The sequence below is a fragment of the Motacilla alba genome, chromosome 2, assembly GCF_015832195.1.
Source record: "Motacilla alba alba isolate MOTALB_02 chromosome 2, Motacilla_alba_V1.0_pri, whole genome shotgun sequence".
Taxonomy (NCBI): domain Eukaryota; kingdom Metazoa; phylum Chordata; class Aves; order Passeriformes; family Motacillidae; genus Motacilla; species Motacilla alba.
The window spans coordinates 28,720,560-28,738,992 of record NC_052017.1 but is presented as its reverse complement, the minus strand read 5'-3'; the positions used below and the strand labels follow the sequence as shown (position 1 = coordinate 28,738,992).

Below are 18,433 nucleotides of genomic sequence, written 5' to 3'. Positions count from 1 at the left end.
TATTCCAAGCAGCTGTTAACAGGGTTTGCAATGTCTGCTTAAGATGCTACCTGAGCAGAGGCAGAGTGATTTAATAAACTGAGAGCTGTCTTGGGACTTTGCATCCTTTCCCATCTCTGCCACTGCTTTCCTGCTGAATCATTGTTTTAGCCTAATGTCTGTTTCTTATTCTGTTCAATGGACACAGTAAGCATTGCAGAAGCAATCAGTAATGTATTTTTCTTTCTAGACAGAAAATGTGGTGTTTAATAACTGGAAATTACTTTTATCTGGGATGTTTTAGAAGAGATGGCAGGTTTTGTGTGGTCCCACTGTCTCCTCTCATCCTTGCAATAATATAAGGATGGTGTTAGTATAGGTTTTTATATAACTTCTGCTTGGTTGTTCCAATCAATTCAGAATAAATGTGTATCTATGTCCTTTTGGGTCAATTTGGAATGCTTCTTTCTTAATATTCTCTCAAAGAATTTGAAGACATAAATGAAGTCCCTGTCATGGCAGAGGAACCTGGTAGTCAGGCAGCAATTGGTCATGGAGCACCAAAATCAGAGGTAGGGATTAAAAAAGAAATCTTAAGAGTCACAGTCTGGGAGAGGTTTAGATATGCAGAAGAAGATATTTAGAAAGCATTCCAAAAACTCAAGGGTACAGCTTTATGTAGATATTTATTCTAGAAAAATACATTTTAAAATTAGTAGACTGTTCTCTATTTTCCTATCAATAGTGTACTCAACTTTTTCAAGTGATTGCATGCCAAGAACATCACAAGTGTCTGCCCACTGTCTAATTGTGCTGACTAGTAACTTCTAATCTGCTAATAAGCAGTGAATTGGTTAACTGTGTTGGTACTTAAGTGTGCATGTTTTGCTTCAAGGCTGACACCCTGGCAAGATGAATGGGGGAAGTTAACTTGCTTGATGCTATTGTTTCAGCTGGTGAGGATGAGGACTCAACAAGATGAAAGTATGTTGGTTTACATTGTCAAGGCTATCTTCACAACCAGAAGCTAGAAACTTCCTTTATTATGAGAAAACAAACACATAAATTCTGGGAAATAGAATAAAACACTCCATTAATCTGCATGAAAGCCTTAAATCATTCAGATTCATAGATTTGCTACCTGTGGTAATTTTTTTTCTTCTGCATTTGGAATAAGAGTTTGTTTGGATCAGAAAGCATCACTGACGGTCTAAGAAATGGCTAATAAAAACAGATACAGTAGGCATCTTTTCTTAGAAATAAAGCTTTCTGGAAATGGTGCAGAAACAGAAAGAAAATCTAATAGAATGCTACCCTGTTCCATTGAAATCCTTTCAGAAAAATAAATGAGGTTCTATTTCTGGCTTCCTTTGCCTTGTTGAAGGGTATGGGATAACTCATTTGATCTAGCTCTGCACCAGCTTCTCAACTGTGAAACCAGAATGAGTGAGTTGTGCATATTTTCTAAAATGTTGAGAGAATACAGATAAAAAAATTATTATGTAATCCCTAAGCACCAGATTGGGTGACCTTTATTCATATTTAAATAATGAGAACTATTTACAGAGTAGCCTACTGTTCACTGTGAGTAAGGGTGAGAGAATCCAGGCTGGTTTTGTCTTGGCCCAGAGAGTACTTCTGAACTGCTGTTTTCATTTGGTTTTACAGTTCCATTTCCATAAGATTGAAAGGACCTGAAAATGAGTGAAATTGCAGGTTAGTCAATGATACTGTATGTTTGAAGATATCCACATTCTAACAATCTTTGACTATATCTTCAATTACCAGTGACTCAGTTGTAATATCACTGCTGGGATTTTCAGAAAAATAGCATGTAATGTCAACTCTGTACTTAAACTGTAACCAACAAACCCTGGGGAGCTATCAAGTTATCAGTCTTTAGTACTGAAAGCATAACACCGGTTTTAAGTATAGCTACTCAAAATGGGTCAAGTTACAGCTGGGTTGTGTTTTAGTGAACTAAAATTAATAAGGTGTTTTCAGCCTAGCAGAAAAACCCGTAAGTGTAGATATTTGTAATCAAATTCCTGATTCTATAAGTTAATTTTTATTTAACCTGTGAAAATGAGGTGTACACACACATACATACACAAAAACCACCTGTGAACTGAAGTTCTCAGTACTTTGTTGCCCATAACCTCAACCTGGAAGAGAAACTCTGGCACTTCAGCATTCAAAATCTGGATCAGCTGCTAAGGTCTAAGACATTTTGGGTTTGAACTTGTGTACTTTAGAAGTAGATTATACATATTCTGATCTGAATTGAAATAAGTAATAGGAAAATTGATAGGAAATAAGACAAAATCTTTCCTTTCAAAACTGAAATGTTTGTGTAACAGATGTATCCAGAAGTGTTCTCTCTTTGTAAAGGAAAAAATATTTAGAGATCATCATATAAGACTTAAAGGTGAGCAAGTCACTTCTGAAGCAGCAGTAAGGAAACATCTTTGCTGGCCTGAGAAAAACAATTAATCATTGTCCTATATGCTCTTTTATTAAACGTGTAAAGACCAAATTGTTTGTCAGATCAGCTACAAAACTGAGAAATTGAAGGCTTGTAGCAGCCTTCAAGTTTCACATTTGCAGTAACTATTTTTCTTTAATTCTGTAAAAATCTATATTTTCTTTCCAGTTCCACTGGTTAATCCCCAAGAGACAGTATCAATAGGGCCCCAAACGATTAGTCTTTTTTTGTCAAAGCACATAAATTATTAGTGGGCTGTTAATTCTAAGCGAATCTAATCCCAGGTTAGATTATTGCTTTTGAAAGCAATAAGTTCTGTTCTTCAGCCTGTTTAGCAAAGCTTTCACCTGCTGCCTACATGAACTCTTTGACACATGCTTCAGCTAGAGATTCAGACAGCACACACTGAGCTTGCTTTTTGTGCCATTCACAGAAAAGTCAAAAAATCTAAAGATGCCTGAATGAATTACCAAGCTACTAATTCAACTTTTAGAAAACCATAGAAAATACTGATCAATTTTTTCCTAATTTGAGATTTTTAACATAGAAGGAAAGGAAATAAAAAATATGTATTACTATTGGCTTTATGCGTGTGTATGCAATATTTAATTTCAAAATTAAATACTGAATTTCAAAATGAAGTTTCAAAATTCAAAATTAAAAGAAAAAAAAGTTTAGAACCTCTGCCGTGGTACATAGACACAATTGCCCTTTCCAGATTGTATTTTCCAAAAAGGAAATAGCAAAGGAATACTAGATACAGTTTTAGGATGGTTCTGCACTTAGTCTTACGATGGGTCCTTTAAGTGGTTTTGTTTTTTAATCAGAGATACTTGAATGCTTTTCTCAGCATACTTTCCTGGGCATCACATAATTGTGTGCATATGTACACAATATCTGTCTATTTTAGAAAACTGTTATTTCAGTCTTCCTGATGGGAAACTGAGGCACAGAGAGACAAAGGGACTTTTCTGAGATCTCAGAGGACACGAGTTAGAGCAGGCTAAAAGATCTAGAATTTATGGTTAACTTCTAAAGCACTCTACAGCTTTCCTTTGGATAAATCAGTGCCAGCAATGAATTAAACTGCTTAATGTTTATTTGAAAATCAAGCCAAACATTATTAATTTAATTTGGTAAGTAAAAGAAACCCCAGCAACCCAGAGTATGTCTGGAATTAACTTTATTTTGATGTGTATTTTGTGGAAAGGAAGAGCAAGATTGTTATTTTTTTCCCATCAGAAACATCTGTGCACTTTGCCAATATCTGCCTTGGCAGTACTTTACTAGTAATGTATATATTTTGCCTTTTGGAAAACTGTTTTCCCAAGACTGAGAAAAACTGTGAGCGAAATTATGTCAGGAAACACTTACACATGAAAATATGAAATATAATTCAGATTTGATAAATTCAGTGTGAAAAGACACACTACTTTGCAATTCTTAACAGACATCTTTAACCTAAAAATATTCTATTGGTTGAGGAGAAAATGAAGGCAGAAACAAAAATTCACACAACTAAAAACAAGAGTAATAGCAATGAATTTAAAACTGACTCTGGGGAAATATGGACAATTGATACAGGAAGCTGAAAATATCTTTAAAAAACTCTGCAGAGGATGGAGGGAAATAAGAAACAATACATGAAGTATATAAAGAAAAAGTGAGATCTTGGTAATGGTTTATATCCTGTTCTCAGCAAGGATAGTAAAAACATGGATCACAATGTGCAAAAGGCAGATTTGCTCATTCATATCTGTTTTGTCAGAAAAGACAGGAAGATCTATTTCTACCTTAAAGCTGATGAGAAGTATTTTATACCCCATCAGTAGCTAGAAATAATGCTGAACAATTTTTTTTTTCAGATGGGCAGGATCAGACAATAGATTTGATGAAAGCTAAGGTAGTTTATTTCAGTGAACTAGTACTTTTTAAATTACATTTACTTACATTTAAGTTACTTACTTACATGTAAGTAAATTACATTTACTTACAAAATTCCAGGGAAATTGAAGAAAACTTAATTAATGCCAATATTTTAAAAGAAAAATCTGCTAAAAATCTTACAAAAGACTGACTAAAATGGAGGTAGTAAAGAAATAAGTGTAGCTGAGGTAAGTCACGAAGGGGAAAATATTTCTAGCGTGGTCCTGTGAAGATCTGTTCTTTCTCCAATGCCATGCAGCATCTTTAGCAAAGTCTGGAAAATGTGAGATTATCAATAGAAAAACTTACTAGTGACAAAATTGTTTGACAATCAATTCATGATGATGAACAAATGAGCTAGTTTGGAGTGCTCATTGCAATAAATTCATCAAAACACAATATTTTTGTGTGGTCAAAACAGGCCAAAGGAAAAAGAATTTACATAGCAATTATTATTGGGAAATCTGAGTCCTCTAGAAAAGACTTAAATACTAATTTGAAGGTAAGCTACAAGAAGAAAGCTGTGATTAAAATGTAAGATGCAATCCTTTTATGTCTAACCAATGGCATACGGATGGAGATGGTGATACTCCATCTGTGTATGTCATTAGTGAGAACATTCCTGGAATACTCTGTCCAGTTCTAGCATTTATGCTTTGTCAAGGACCTTTACAAGCTAGAAGGGGCTCAGAAGAAAACTGCAAGAAAGAGGTATGAGGTCTGGGAAATGTGCTTCATCCTGAGACTGAAGAAACCCAGTTTACTCGAGACTAGAAGGAGACTTCACCATAATTTGTAAGGCCATTCGTGGAAATTATGTTCTTGACCAGTTTTGTTACAAATGAAGTCTAATAAGGTATTTTAAATTATTTTTTTTATTATTGTTGTAACTTGATTGTAATCCAATTAACATTACAGATAGAACTGCTGGAAATTAAATTTTGACAATTCTGAGCTGGAAAAAGAACACAAATATCAAGTGATAGTAGCTAATGTTTGGAATAAATTCTTACAGAGCAATGTGCTCAATTTTCCATCTGTTGCAGTCCTCTAATTGAGCTGTAACATATCTCCCAGAAAGACACCCAGCATAGAACAGATACTACATCTGATGCAGAAATTGCTGTGTCTTGGTCTGTAGTTTGTATAGCAGGTCAAGTTAGAAGACCAAAAGGCATCTCATGGGTATAAAATCAGCCAGGTAAGAGTAGCTAGGGTATAAATGGGGCTGAAAAGGAAAACATTCATGTATTATAAATACCAGTACCACAATAAAAAACCACAGTGGGATGGGAAAATTATGTTAAATAAGAGAAGAAAGTATCACGGATTTTAATGCTTTGCTAACAATTAAATGACCATATTTCTGATACTTAGCCTGCCCTTAACTTCCTTACTCTGTACAATTCAAGTAATTTTTGCTAAGTACAGTACTGTCTAATTTGCTGTGCAATTTGTACTGATGATTGAGTTTGAATTAAGTTTAAAGTAAGTAAATCAAACACAGTGAACCCTGCAAAAATTACAGAGTTTTATATATGGTTGTATGCCAAGGAGGCACAGAAAGTTTTACTTCAGCTATTCTAAAAAGAGCTGGAGTGCAGATGAGTCTGACAGAAAAAACTTATACAAATGTATCACATATGTGTTTATGATCTTCTGTCCTTCCTAACACAGGTTCTCCACAGGCACTTCATTCTACTCCACTGCTAAATGTGTATATTAACAGCTACAACAAAGCAAGAAAAAACTACAGGTATTAACACTTTGAGGTTTGGTTTTCTTATTTTGGTTGGTTGGTGGGTTTTAGGTTTTGGTTTTGGATTTTTTGTTTGTGTGGTTGGTTGATTTTGTTTTGTTGGTTTGGTTTGGTTTTTCCCAAACAGAAAGCATTTAGGTCTGTAATGAGAAAGTGCCTTATAAAGCAGCAATGGCACATGTATTAATTTAAGAAACATAAATCCTCTAGTGTCATCTAGCAATCTTTGGGAAGGCCCATAGATTCAAATGTGCATTATATTTTGCGCTCCACACATATGGGCCAAAATACAACTGTTGGCTCAAATTTGTATATAATCTTATCTGACGCATTGTCTTCTCTACTGAAACAGGCAGGCTTCTCTCCAGTGACCTAAACCATATATGGTTTTATGCTCAGCTTCATTCTGAGAAAACGCCCCTGTTTATATTTCAAGCCCTCTTATTAAAACACATATGTGCTTCTTGGACTGATTGCAAAAATGACTGCTTGACAATCTTCATTACAGACACTTTATTACTTCAACAGTGACAAACTGAAGGCTTCTTCAAGTAGGCAGTCATTTCACAATACTTTACCTGAGAGTTTTGACCATTTATATTGCTTGGTTTTTTCTCTGTTTCCTCTTACGCTTCTTCTGCCAGTGTGTAGTATTTCTTAAACTTTCTCTTCTAGTCAGAATATTTTTTGAGCTTGGAAACTTTCCAGATGGAAAAATAGGTTTTCTGTGAGCTTTGATAAATTATTTCATTAATCCTGAAAATTTACCAATTTCAGTTCTAAATACTGGGACTATGTGATTTTGTTTATTTGTTTACTTGCTCTGTTTTTACATCCTTATAAATCATTCTGCACAGGTTTTGTTCATTTTTACACAGTTTTAGCCTCGTACAGGAAGTCTTTATGGATTTCATCTATATCATTAGAAAATACTGGGGGTGAGAACATCTGGAAATAAACTGTATGACCCACTTTAGCATACTTTGCACTGTGAAAGCTTGTATATTATTTCAATGGCCCCTGGAGCTGCTGTTCTGGACGGTTTTGCTCAGCTTGCACCTCAAAACAACTCACCTCTTCTATCCCTTGCTCCCCCAAAATAAATTCAAAACATTGAAGAGGTGAGGGAGGATTGTGAGCCTATTAATGTGTGGATTGCATTTGGTTAAAGATTATTTTTGCAGTATAGCCTGTATTCTTCCATTTCAAGGCTCCCAGCACAACCTCGAAGAAATTGCTTCCTTGTCTCACCAGGAGAGTCACGATGTATCTTGCTTGTTGCTGCTGTGGGCTGCTTTAAAGGCGTCTGTGTTGAATCATTCCTTGGTTTGCACACAGCTTAGTGAATGGAGCAGTGAGCTAATGAATGAACATTCCTACTTAAAACAGACATATATATCTTTCAAGTTGGATTCCTTCATCTCGGTGGCACACCTCAGCCCATTGGTTCAGTCCAAAGTAAATCCATAACATGTCATAGCTGGACAGACCTCTGATGAGATTCTTTTCAACAAGTTAGTATACTGTTAAGCCATTATTTTCAAGGTCTCTAACACAGAAGTCCCTTGTTGAACAACTTTGCTTTATTTGGCCAACTGTGTGAAGGCACGTTTGAGTGGTATTTTAAATTCCCAATTCATGAATAATATTCCAACACAAATGTAAATCTTTGTAAGCATTGAACTACTGCTGTGCATTCTAATAACATATGGAAGATAATATTGTGCCCGTTCTTAATCACTTAATTAAAATAATTTCTGCAACAACTTTATGTAGCAATATATAGTTGTTTGGGGTGGGTTTTATATAAATTTGTGTTTTTAAAATAAGTCATGGGAAGGGATTTTTACTGACTTGTCAATAGTGGTGAGTCTTAAAGCAATAACTTCAGTAACAAGACTCTATATTCATTCCCAGTTGGACAGAGCCTTGAAGAGGACAGGGAGGCAGTGGTGTGAGCTGCTGGCAGGACATGTCTGGGGATCTCCTGGCTCAGCTCTGGAGAGGAAACCAAGGAGAGTGTTGGTTGGCTCGCTGAGCCTCCTGGCTGAATCTAACCTGTCACATTTTTAAAACACCTAAGCAACTGTGGGTGTCTTTTAGAGGAAGTAATTGCTGTTAGCATTCTTTTCCTATTGCTTTCTGACCATCTCAATACTTTCTTAAGGTGTTGCCTTAACAGGAATGTGAACTGTATGTAGGCCTGAAGAAAATTAACAGTGACTCAGAAAATGAAATTTATCTGGAAAAACCACATTCCTCAGGAATACAGTATCATGGAGACTTGATTATTTCTTCTTGTGGAAGGGGCCAAGGTGTTTTATGATACCATGCAGTTGTAGCTGAGATTGGCCTGTAGCCCAATCAACTAGTCATTCCTTTCTGGTATATTTCTGTATTGGACTTGTGCTGAAATGCCCACAGGAGATTTGGGTAACTCTCTACAAATGCTTTTGCAGGTAGTGAGTGTTAATATAATTTAAAAAATCTGTTGTTTTCCCACCCCTCTCCTTCTCTTCACCTCTCTTTGTGAAAAAGGTAAATCATTCAGGGGTTGCTTTCAGCATAAACCAGTTTGTTGAATTTACAGGAAGGGCTGCAGTTCCTCTGTGCACATGATGCTTTCTAATACATCACAGACTTCTAAAAAAACCCTATAAAAAACATACATGAAACAAACAAACAATGCTTTTCTCTCAAAATATGCACACAGGAAAATGCTATGTAGCTAAGCATGTTATTACAACTCTGCAAGAAATTTGTGGACCAGATTATGCTCACTGAATTGTGGATATTCTTTTAAAAAAATGAGGGCATAAGACTCCTTCTTTCTTCTACCAGCAGAAGTTGAAATACCTAGACATATTTAGCCGTCAGCTGCCTAAGGAAATGTCACTTACCAATGTTTAGGATGATAGATTGCATCCTTTAGATGTGCCATTCTCTCTCCTTCCTCTCTAAGGAGATCCATTCTCAATTTTTTACCCTTAAAACCTAAAAGAATCATAACAAAAGCTTCTCACTTAATTAATCACTTCCACTTCCTCCATTTTGGGAGCATTTACATTGCATAAAATGTGGTTCTTGTGGCACTCTGCTATTTCCCTGCATGTGAGCTTAGAATCAGCTATGCTGGTCAGACAAGCAGAACTGCTTTTTAAAAAAAAAATTGAAGTAAAATCCTGTCTCAGATGCTCTTAGAATAAATACCTATGTGAAAAGAGTATGTCCCTTTCTCCCACAAATCAAATTACTTCTAAAGTGTTGAAACAACTTTTGGATTATCAGCATTCAAAAGTAAATGGGACTAGGAAAAATGAGAAGTGTGTCACCAGCTTCCTATAATCTCACATCAAAAGGTCTGAAATATTCAAGATTATTCACAAATACATAAATGAATATTGGGAATCATGTAATGCCCAAGATTGACAGGGTAGTGGTGAAAACAGCTCAAACCCATTTTGACCAGCTCTCAGTCACAGAAATCAAGCCTGAGATTGAGGCTCCTCCTGGAAAGCTTTTCCCGGTGTCCTGTACTGCTGGGGACTTCCTAGCCTGGGTTAGAGCACCAGCCCTGGGACATTCCTTCCTATGTGCAATGTCAATATTTAGAAGTTGAGCCTTTCAAGGCCTTCAGTCTTACAGCACTGCTCTCTCCTCTGCAATGGCAGCTAGACTCAGAGTGGACTAGACTAGTACATACACACTTTTATTTAATAGTTCATGAGTATCATCCAGAATAAGAAATATGCCTTTGAGCCACCTGAGCTGGGTCGGAGTAACTCTGGAGGTGTAGCATTATGGAAATGAGTTCACATTCCTCCTGGATTTAAGGCAGCCATACAAGTGATACAGATCACAGAATATTCTGAGTTAGAAAGGACCCACAAGGATCATCAAGTCCAGCTCTTCAGCGAAGAGCCCATACAGGGATTGAATTTACAACCTTGGCTTTATAGGCACCATGCTTTAAAAAATTGAGCTAATCCCTACTCTACCATATCAGTGCTCACCTGTGATGTACCTGGACTAACAACTTAACTCCTCCTGAGAGATATCCAGTACCATTTCTGCATTTCTGTCCTGAGAGAAACAGTACTGCAGAGATTCTGCAGGTTGGTAACGCACTACTGCTAATGGACAGCAAGAGACAGAAGTTCAAGAAGGAGGGAAGAAAAAAGACAAAATAAACATATTTGGTATTTAAAAAAAACAAACAAAAACTGCTCAGACTCTAACATTGTGGCTCAGGGACTCTCATTCACAGTGTTGTCTCATGTTTAATAGTCACTGGTTATAGACATGAGTTCAGCTGGTGACCTTGGCAAACTTCTAGCATCTACCAGCTTCTGTTGTTCTTTTGTAAGAACTACCACTTTCAGTTCATTTGGAAGATAGTACATCACTAGTTTCTAAACTGGAGGAGAAAATGTCATTCCTTATGCACCCTTACCACACCACTCATCATTCCATAGGCATTTATTATACTGCTTTATTCTGGGACCTCCTTTTAGTTTTAGAATTAGCTATTTAACTGTCCTGTCTCTTCAGCTAATTAAGATCTGATGACCTTGTTTCTTATCACAAGCTGTTAAGGGTTTTTTTTGAGAGGTTTCATGAAAGATCGTGTAAGCAACAAGCAACAAGGTCTATCTTTTTCCTTATATTTAGGGAATCCGCTCTGTCATTTCAGTTTATTTATCCACTAACTTTACTGTTTATTTTAGCTTTTACTCATTTTCTGCAGAACCAATGTATTGACCCATAGATCCATAGGTCTCTTATTTCTAGGTATTTTGTATCAGATTATCTTCCTTGTTGTCCACCAGTACAAAAGAATTTTTAAGAGGTGGCATTTAACTGGGCTAATACAGGTTTATGCCCTATTAACACGAAGAAAAGGGAATTGAACACACTTCTCACCCAGCACGAATTGCACCCCTGATTAAGAGTGTGGGTCCACCTTCAGTTTTGTGAATCAAACCCCTTGTTTCTTTAACTTTCTTTTACATATCCATGAAAAATGCTATTTTGCTTTAATGCTATGTACATTGCTTTGCATTAAAAAAAAAGTGTTTTGATCCAAATAGAATAAATTTTATTTTTCGGGTGTGGGGGAATTTTTTGCTTTGTCTTGAAAAAATAAAATCTCTATTTGCACAGAGCAGATACTTTTCAGCAAACAGCTTGTGATATTTTATTTTGTTCTGAATATGTATTTGACTTTTTTTCCTGTAAACTCAATACAATGTCTCAGTTCATACATCTGTGAGATCAAAAATGCACTGTTCCAAAGCACTGGGTAGGAAATGTATAAAAAAATGCAGGTGTCTGAGCAACAGTTTGACAAGTAGAGAGACAAAAGGAACACAGGGAAAGGAACAGTGTCAGAGAAGTGTGAAGACAAAGGGTCTGGAGGCAAGGTTCGTGCTCAGTGTCATAGGGGAAATAGAAACTCCGCCGGTGTCAGCTTTCTCTCTATAATGCATCTCTGTCTCTGTTCATGCTAAATAGATTGGCGTGTACTGCTGACAGCCTATTATTTTACAAGCCATGTGTTTTTTAAATACATATATATAGATAATAGTACAGTTTAGTCCCTTAGCTAGATTATCAATAGGGCATAATGACAATCCACATATTTATAGATTTGGTTTATTTTAGTGTAAGAGTGAGAGAAGTGTTTTCTTTTCTGGGGGCTCTGGTGACTCCTCTAATGGAGTGGAGAGAACTGGTGCCTTAGTTGTCTCTTTCAGCTCCTAAGAGCTGTTTGGAGGTTGAGTCACAGGAGCCTAGAGAATGGCTCAATCTTATGCAAAGCAGGCATCTGCAATAAGGCCGATGAGCTGTGCTTGGAAGTACCCACTTCTTCCAACAATAAGTTTTCATTTTGTCTTTAGGCTACAAATGGTTTAAGTTACACAGGTGAATCTCAGTTCAGGATGCTGAATCTTTTTACCACTAATGCTGCTGTATTACTTAGCCAGCACAACAATACCCAGTTCTGCTCTTGGAAACAGAAATATTTCAGGGTAAAATTAATAAAATTTTAGTTGCCGTTTGTCTAGCTTTTTTAATAGTTTTAATTAGTTTTAAGACAGAGAAAGTTGGCAAGCTTTGTATCTAGCCCCTGTAAGAGGAGAGGAAACAACAGCAGAGCTTGTCCATCCAATTTGACATGTGCAATGTCTCACTTTCAAACACCATTGTACACCACTCCCCCAGCATATCAGGAGTGGCACATCAGGAATATCCACACACAATGGCAGGTGTAGGTAACCGGTGTCATCTGAGACTTGGTTGCACTTGGTCGTATATTCCACTATATGAAGGAGAGACTACTAATAGCTTGTGCATGTGTGCATTTTCTGCCATAAATGGTGGTTTGCCAATCTCTAGGCCTTGTTTAAGACATTATCTTTCTGTCCCACAATGTTTTTTCCCCACTGCAAATTCTTTGTACTGCTCCAGAAGCGCCTCCCCATCTACAGCCGGGCGAGCAGGCAGAGAGGCAGGTGGCAGCTGCAGACATCCCCTGTTGAACAGCGCTCACTGTTCAAGCCCTTTGGACAGAGTGATGCACGAGCAGAGTCCCCCCAGGGCTGAGGTTCAGTCCAGCTGGGGTGACAGGACCTTGCCCTACCAGTCTGCATGTCCTTGATTTTTAAATAGTTCTCTATTGAACAAATATAAATCCTCATCTGTGGAGCCTGGATACAGTTTCAGTGAGCTGTTTTACTGAAACTAATTAATGAGAGCTGTACTGAAATACATGTGGTCTTAGCAAAACTCAAAATGTATCCAAAAAACTGTTTTCTGCTCATTTGGTTTAAAATCATTTTAATTAAATAAATCCACATTTACACCTGATAAAGGCAAGCTATAACTTCTATGTTTTATAAAAATAAAGTAAATTCATGTCTTAATGTTATGACAATGTTATTAAAAATACAATTTATGGTTAAAGTTTATCAATGTGTCTATATCCAGATGTTGAGAAATGCTGAAAACTTTGTACGCCAAGGCCTTAAGAATACCTTCATTCCACGCCTGCTCTTTTTGACCATACATTTTTTCCAAGATGCAGTATAATTTCACATTTTAGCCAAAGACTCCAGACTCATGCTATATAGGCTGTCAGTTGATTCTTTGTCTTCCTGCTTTTCTGCAGCATGCCAACACTATTTCTTGCTCTCCAGCTTTCTTTTGGAGAGCAATTTAATTGCATTTGAATGCCTGGTCCCTGGACTGCTCTGTGGAGCCAGGTAGCTGAAGATCAGGAAGCTAGTCTTTGGAGTCCAAGATTGCAGCTGGAAGCTGCTGGAACAGACTAAATGAATAGGAGCTGTTAAAAAATAGAGCAGAGGCTGATACACATGAGCTATAAAAGATTTTCTTCAAGTTCTCCCTCCTGTAGAAGGAAGTAAGTGCAACCCTTGCTTTCTGGAAAATCTCATGAGACCCCAGATCTACAGGGGTTTTTATTTTTTTAATTAAAAATAAAATATAGTTGCTTGTGGCATCCGAGTGCCCTCCCATAAAAACAGTATGTGGGGCTTCTTTGCAGTTTTTCTTTTGCTCCTACTGAAATCAGCACGAAATCACAGTTGATTTGGGTGGAAACAGAATCTACACAAAGTTCACCTGGCTTTTCAGCTGAAAGCTCACAAGGATTTTACCACCGGTCAAAGCCTCCTTCCTGTCTTATGCAGAATTTTCTATTAACTGTAAAAGCTGTATTTTTCCACACTATCATATGTTCACAGAAATATCAGAACTGCCATACCTGATCAAACCTGTGGTCCATCTAGGCTAGTATCCTTCGCTCCAGAGGCCCCAGAGGAAGATGCAGGAAAATTCATATTGTCATTTCCCAGGGGAAGTATCTTCCTAACCTTTGGCAGTCTTTGACTAGTTATTGCTCTGACCATGAGTGCTCATAATAGTTATACACTTTTATCCTATGTAAGGGTTATCTATCATGTATATTCTATTGTTTGAACTATTCCCTACAGGTTTAGGCATAAAGGTCACAATAGGACAGAGGTCACGAGTCACAGTAGATCAAAAGCCATAGCGTGTCAAATGTTGTAACATAATTCATACTCATGTATACAGCACATATATAAAGTGATAGTTCATGCTAAGGCATTGCCTCACATTGCTCTTACAGCTATAGCTCCCCTAAGAGTGTTATAATATGCTATTGACTTTCTTGTGGATTCATCGTGCTGTGAATTATTTCTGGCCAGTGGAATGCATGGAGTTACCTTTTGGGTATTACTTAAGCAGGCGTCTTGTGATTGTGCCAGAGATCTTTTTTGCAGGAGTCAAGGTGTGTATTGTTTCCCTAGATTTTTATTATTTTTTAAAGGAAAAAAAAAAATAGGAAGGGGAAGAAACTGAAGATTTACACTTTGGCTTAAAGATATACTGGGTATATGAAAACAGCTCTTTTTTTCACTCCCATAAAAGAACTGATCCCATGGTCTTAGTAGGAATATGTATGTGAAGCCATATTCAGTAAACCTTAGTTATCACAATTTTTCTCTTTTCTTTTAAACTGAAGAATAGAGAACTGCCACCTATAGTTTTGTCCCCATCATTCAATCTTTTTAATTTCCTACATGTAGTTATTTACCCCCCCCCCCCCCCTTCTTTGTTCTGTTCCTCTTGGAATAAAAAAAGAGATAAGAAATAAAACAAAAAACACTGTAAATGATCATCTTCCTAAGGACCCTTTACTCCTTCTAACACTTTGACTTTTCACCTTTTGGGTGCTTAGTGGAAAAGCCATTACTTGCTTGCTGAGGAAAAAGCATTTAATGAATCACAAAATCATTCAATTATTCTTAAAAACACTTCACATCACACATCTTTTTCCAAGTAAAGTGTGCATTTTTCACATTTAAATGGTGCATAACTGCCTCACAGAATGTGTCCCTAGAGCTAGAGGCATTTTAACAGAAAGGTTCCAGGAGTACACAGAACAGTTTGATATATATAAGCATTAAAAACCTTGCATTAAAGATGCAGAATTTCCTTTTCTCTCTTCACTGTCTTTCAACAACATTTATGCAAAGTTGCCTTTCTGCTGTTGTGAATTGTCTAGCTTTGTGTGGAGCTGAGATCCACATGCTTTGCTTACTTCGGCTCGCTGCAGTACCACACGATAAAAATGAAGTAATCGTAAAGCTAATATGGGGCAGCAAAGCATTTAGAATGTTTGGGGGTTCTGTAAATAAAATGACATTTTCTCTACGAAGGGTATGAAGGTATTTGCTCAGAAAAGTATATTATTTACAATCGTTTTGTCTGACGCTGGTGTCTCACCACTTTTTGTCTGCTTTTATAAGAGACTGCAGACTGCAGTAGCTGCCATTTCCTACACAAAGTTTTCTTTTTAGTTTTTTCCCTTTGAGGGGGTTTGTGTTTTTTAATGGACTTACATTGTAAAACTTTCTTTTCTGTATTTTATGAAAACGTATGTTCTTTGCCCAACAGAATCAGGTGGCTGACCAGCTTTCCAAAACCAGCTTGAAGGTTGCACTTTTGCCAGGGCGAATGGAAGTCAGCCTGTTTATTTGAATGCTGGTATATGAGCCGTACCAGCTAAGGAGCTGGCCTTGAATTTGTAAACTTTCCTGTGCTTTTATATCCCTGTACTTTAAACAAGTAATTTTTTCCATAGCAATAATTTTTTCCTTTTCTTTTTTTCTTTTTAAATTTAATAGGAAAGAGTGATATTTATACAACAGCTTTAGGCTACCTTAGATATCTAACTTAGGCAGAGTTTTAAGAACTAAACCTAGGTGTTTGTACTGCCCTGTGTAGCTGGCAGGGAGACAGAGGTGCCGGGGGGCTGTAGGCAAGGGGGAAACTGCTGCAATTCAAAGGACCTAAATCAGATGCCTGAAGTAGACAGTGTGAATTACCCTCTAGATGGCTGGAATTATTAGACCACATTAGAGAGAGAGGAAAAAAGTGAGGCTGGCATATGGTGAGTGTCCTACATATGGTATGTTGTTTATATGTGTTTTTTCCGTTAGCATTTCTCTTTCCTTTGTTGCTCCACCTCCTCCTGCAGTCTCTCCCAACAACAAAGTTAATTCAAAAACTTCTGCGGTCGAAGGAAAGTTTTCGGACCTGCACGGCTCTCAAAAGAACAAATGCCAGGCAAAATGAGTTAGCTCTCTTTCCCATACTCTGCCTTGCTTAAGCAGTGCACCGTGTGTAATCTTCCATTTCCTTTTATTTCTTTGGAGCCGTTAAGGTGTGCATATGTGTTAAAATCACTTATAATAAAATTTACCATAATTCACCTTCCAAGACTGTGTTTTATAGTCACTCAAATATCATGTTTTTTGCAAAACCTAGAAAGGGTAGGTGCCAATATGATAGACACACTCTTCATATTGTATTAATTCCTTTGGTCCAGTCAAATCCTGGTCTTATCCATTGTTGCTTCAGGGGGAAGCTCCCTTGTGCTGCAAAAAGCAGGCTCCACCTGGTTCCAATTAAGTTTGCACTGGTTGGATCTGCCCAGTGATGGCGTAAGAAAATACGAAGCAGAGAAGCCTGCAATTGAAGCTGTAGATTCATGGCCTATAAAACTAAAAGGCTATTATGGTCATCTACTCAGTCTTCCCCCACTGTGAAAGGGGCACCAGAACTTTTCTGAATTACTCTTTTTTGCATGTGCATGTGTGATTTTAACAGAAAAAAATTATATATCTTGATTTAAGCCTTCCAGTGTGTGTCTCCAACTACATCTTCTTACCACTGGCTTCTGTTACACCTTTGTCACCGGACTGAAAACTCTAGTGTTATCAGATTTCTGTTTCTCACAGAGTTATTTATAGGCTGTGATCAAGTAGCCTTTTAAACATCTCTCTGATAACCTAAATAGATTGAGCTCCTTGCGTCTTTCATTACATGGAATGTTTTCCACTCCTTTCATCATTCTTGTTGCTTTCCTCTGAACCTTTTCCAATTTTTCAACAACCTCTCTTGAATTGTGGACACGGTCTTTCCAGAACAGGTTGCATCTGTGCCAAGGACAGAGGTAACACAACCATGTTGTATGTTTCTCTGGTGATGTGCCCTTCGGTTGTTTCAGATTCCTGTCTACCCTCTTGTGCTCACAGCTCCTGCCACCGATTATCTGCTCTCCAGGCTTTTTCTGGCTGCCTTCAGTCTGTGGGCAGGGTCTTTACCTTGTAGCAGTGGCACAGCCTTTGCTAATAGAGCAGTGTCTTACATTTCCCTAAATCGAAATTTACCATTTATTTAAATGTGACTGGTTTCCTGAGCAATCAGAGTCCAGTGGCTTACTCTTTATTTACTACTTTTCCAATAATTTCAAATGGAATAAATAATAAATAAATAAATAAATATATTTTAAAATAACTGATAGAAGAGTCACCAATTAAAAAAAAAAGATAGGGTCATGCATCTGTAGATCATCGTTAAAATAACCACCACTGATCACTCTCCCCCACTTGCTACATGCTTGAGACTGAGATTTGATTCTATTTAATAAGTACAATGTTGATTCAATACTTTTATCAAAATATTATGATTAAAACTAAAAGACTTTCCAATATTCCTCTGCATATTTAATAGTACTAAAATTACCCTTATCCTACCAAATTTATACTCCTATTAAATGATATCAAGTTCACTTTGGCAAGATGATTTTCCAGAAAATTCTGTTCTCACTGCTTTGATTTAAATGAACTAATATTCCTAGAAAATGTCCTTTATTTTGCTTTGGATCAATGTGTGTTTGAAATGCTTACAGACATTTAGGTCATCACATTTATTCTATTTAACTATTCACAAAAATTTTTGTATAGTTCTCTTGAACCTCCTAGTTCTCCAAGATATAGTAAAAATCCTCACTAACCATGCAGACTTCTCTGCCAAATGTATTAAAATGCCTCCACGAAAATTATTCAGGCCTACTGATTTTAAGATTGTCCAGTTTTATTAGCTGCTATTTAACATTCTCCTGTGCAACTACTGAAACAGAGCATCATACTCATCTGATATGAATACATCATTTGACTTTTACCCAAAATACAGAAGAAAAGTATTCGAGAAAGCTTTTATTTTTTAAGCGTTCTTACAAAAAGTCCCAGTAACTTCGACTTAGTAATGGAGCAAAACAATTTTTAAGGTTTTTCGTGCAGAATAAAACTTCAAAATGTCTTCATATTTTCTTTATCTCTGTTTTCTCTCTGTAATATTTGACTTAAAATGCCTTGTAATTCCCAGCTTCT

At 36.9% G+C, this 18,433-nt stretch overlaps 1 long non-coding RNA gene across 1 annotated transcript in view; it reads right to left on the bottom strand.

Annotated features, from left to right (window-relative positions):
• Positions 1-656: 656 nt before the first annotated feature.
• LOC119697327 overlaps positions 657-18,433 on the bottom strand; it is a 29,147-nt gene continuing 11,370 nt past the window's right edge. Inside the window, exon 3 of the long non-coding RNA XR_005255818.1 lies at positions 657-1,673. This is a non-coding gene — a long non-coding RNA (uncharacterized LOC119697327). The remainder of the gene's footprint in view (positions 1,674-18,433) is intronic.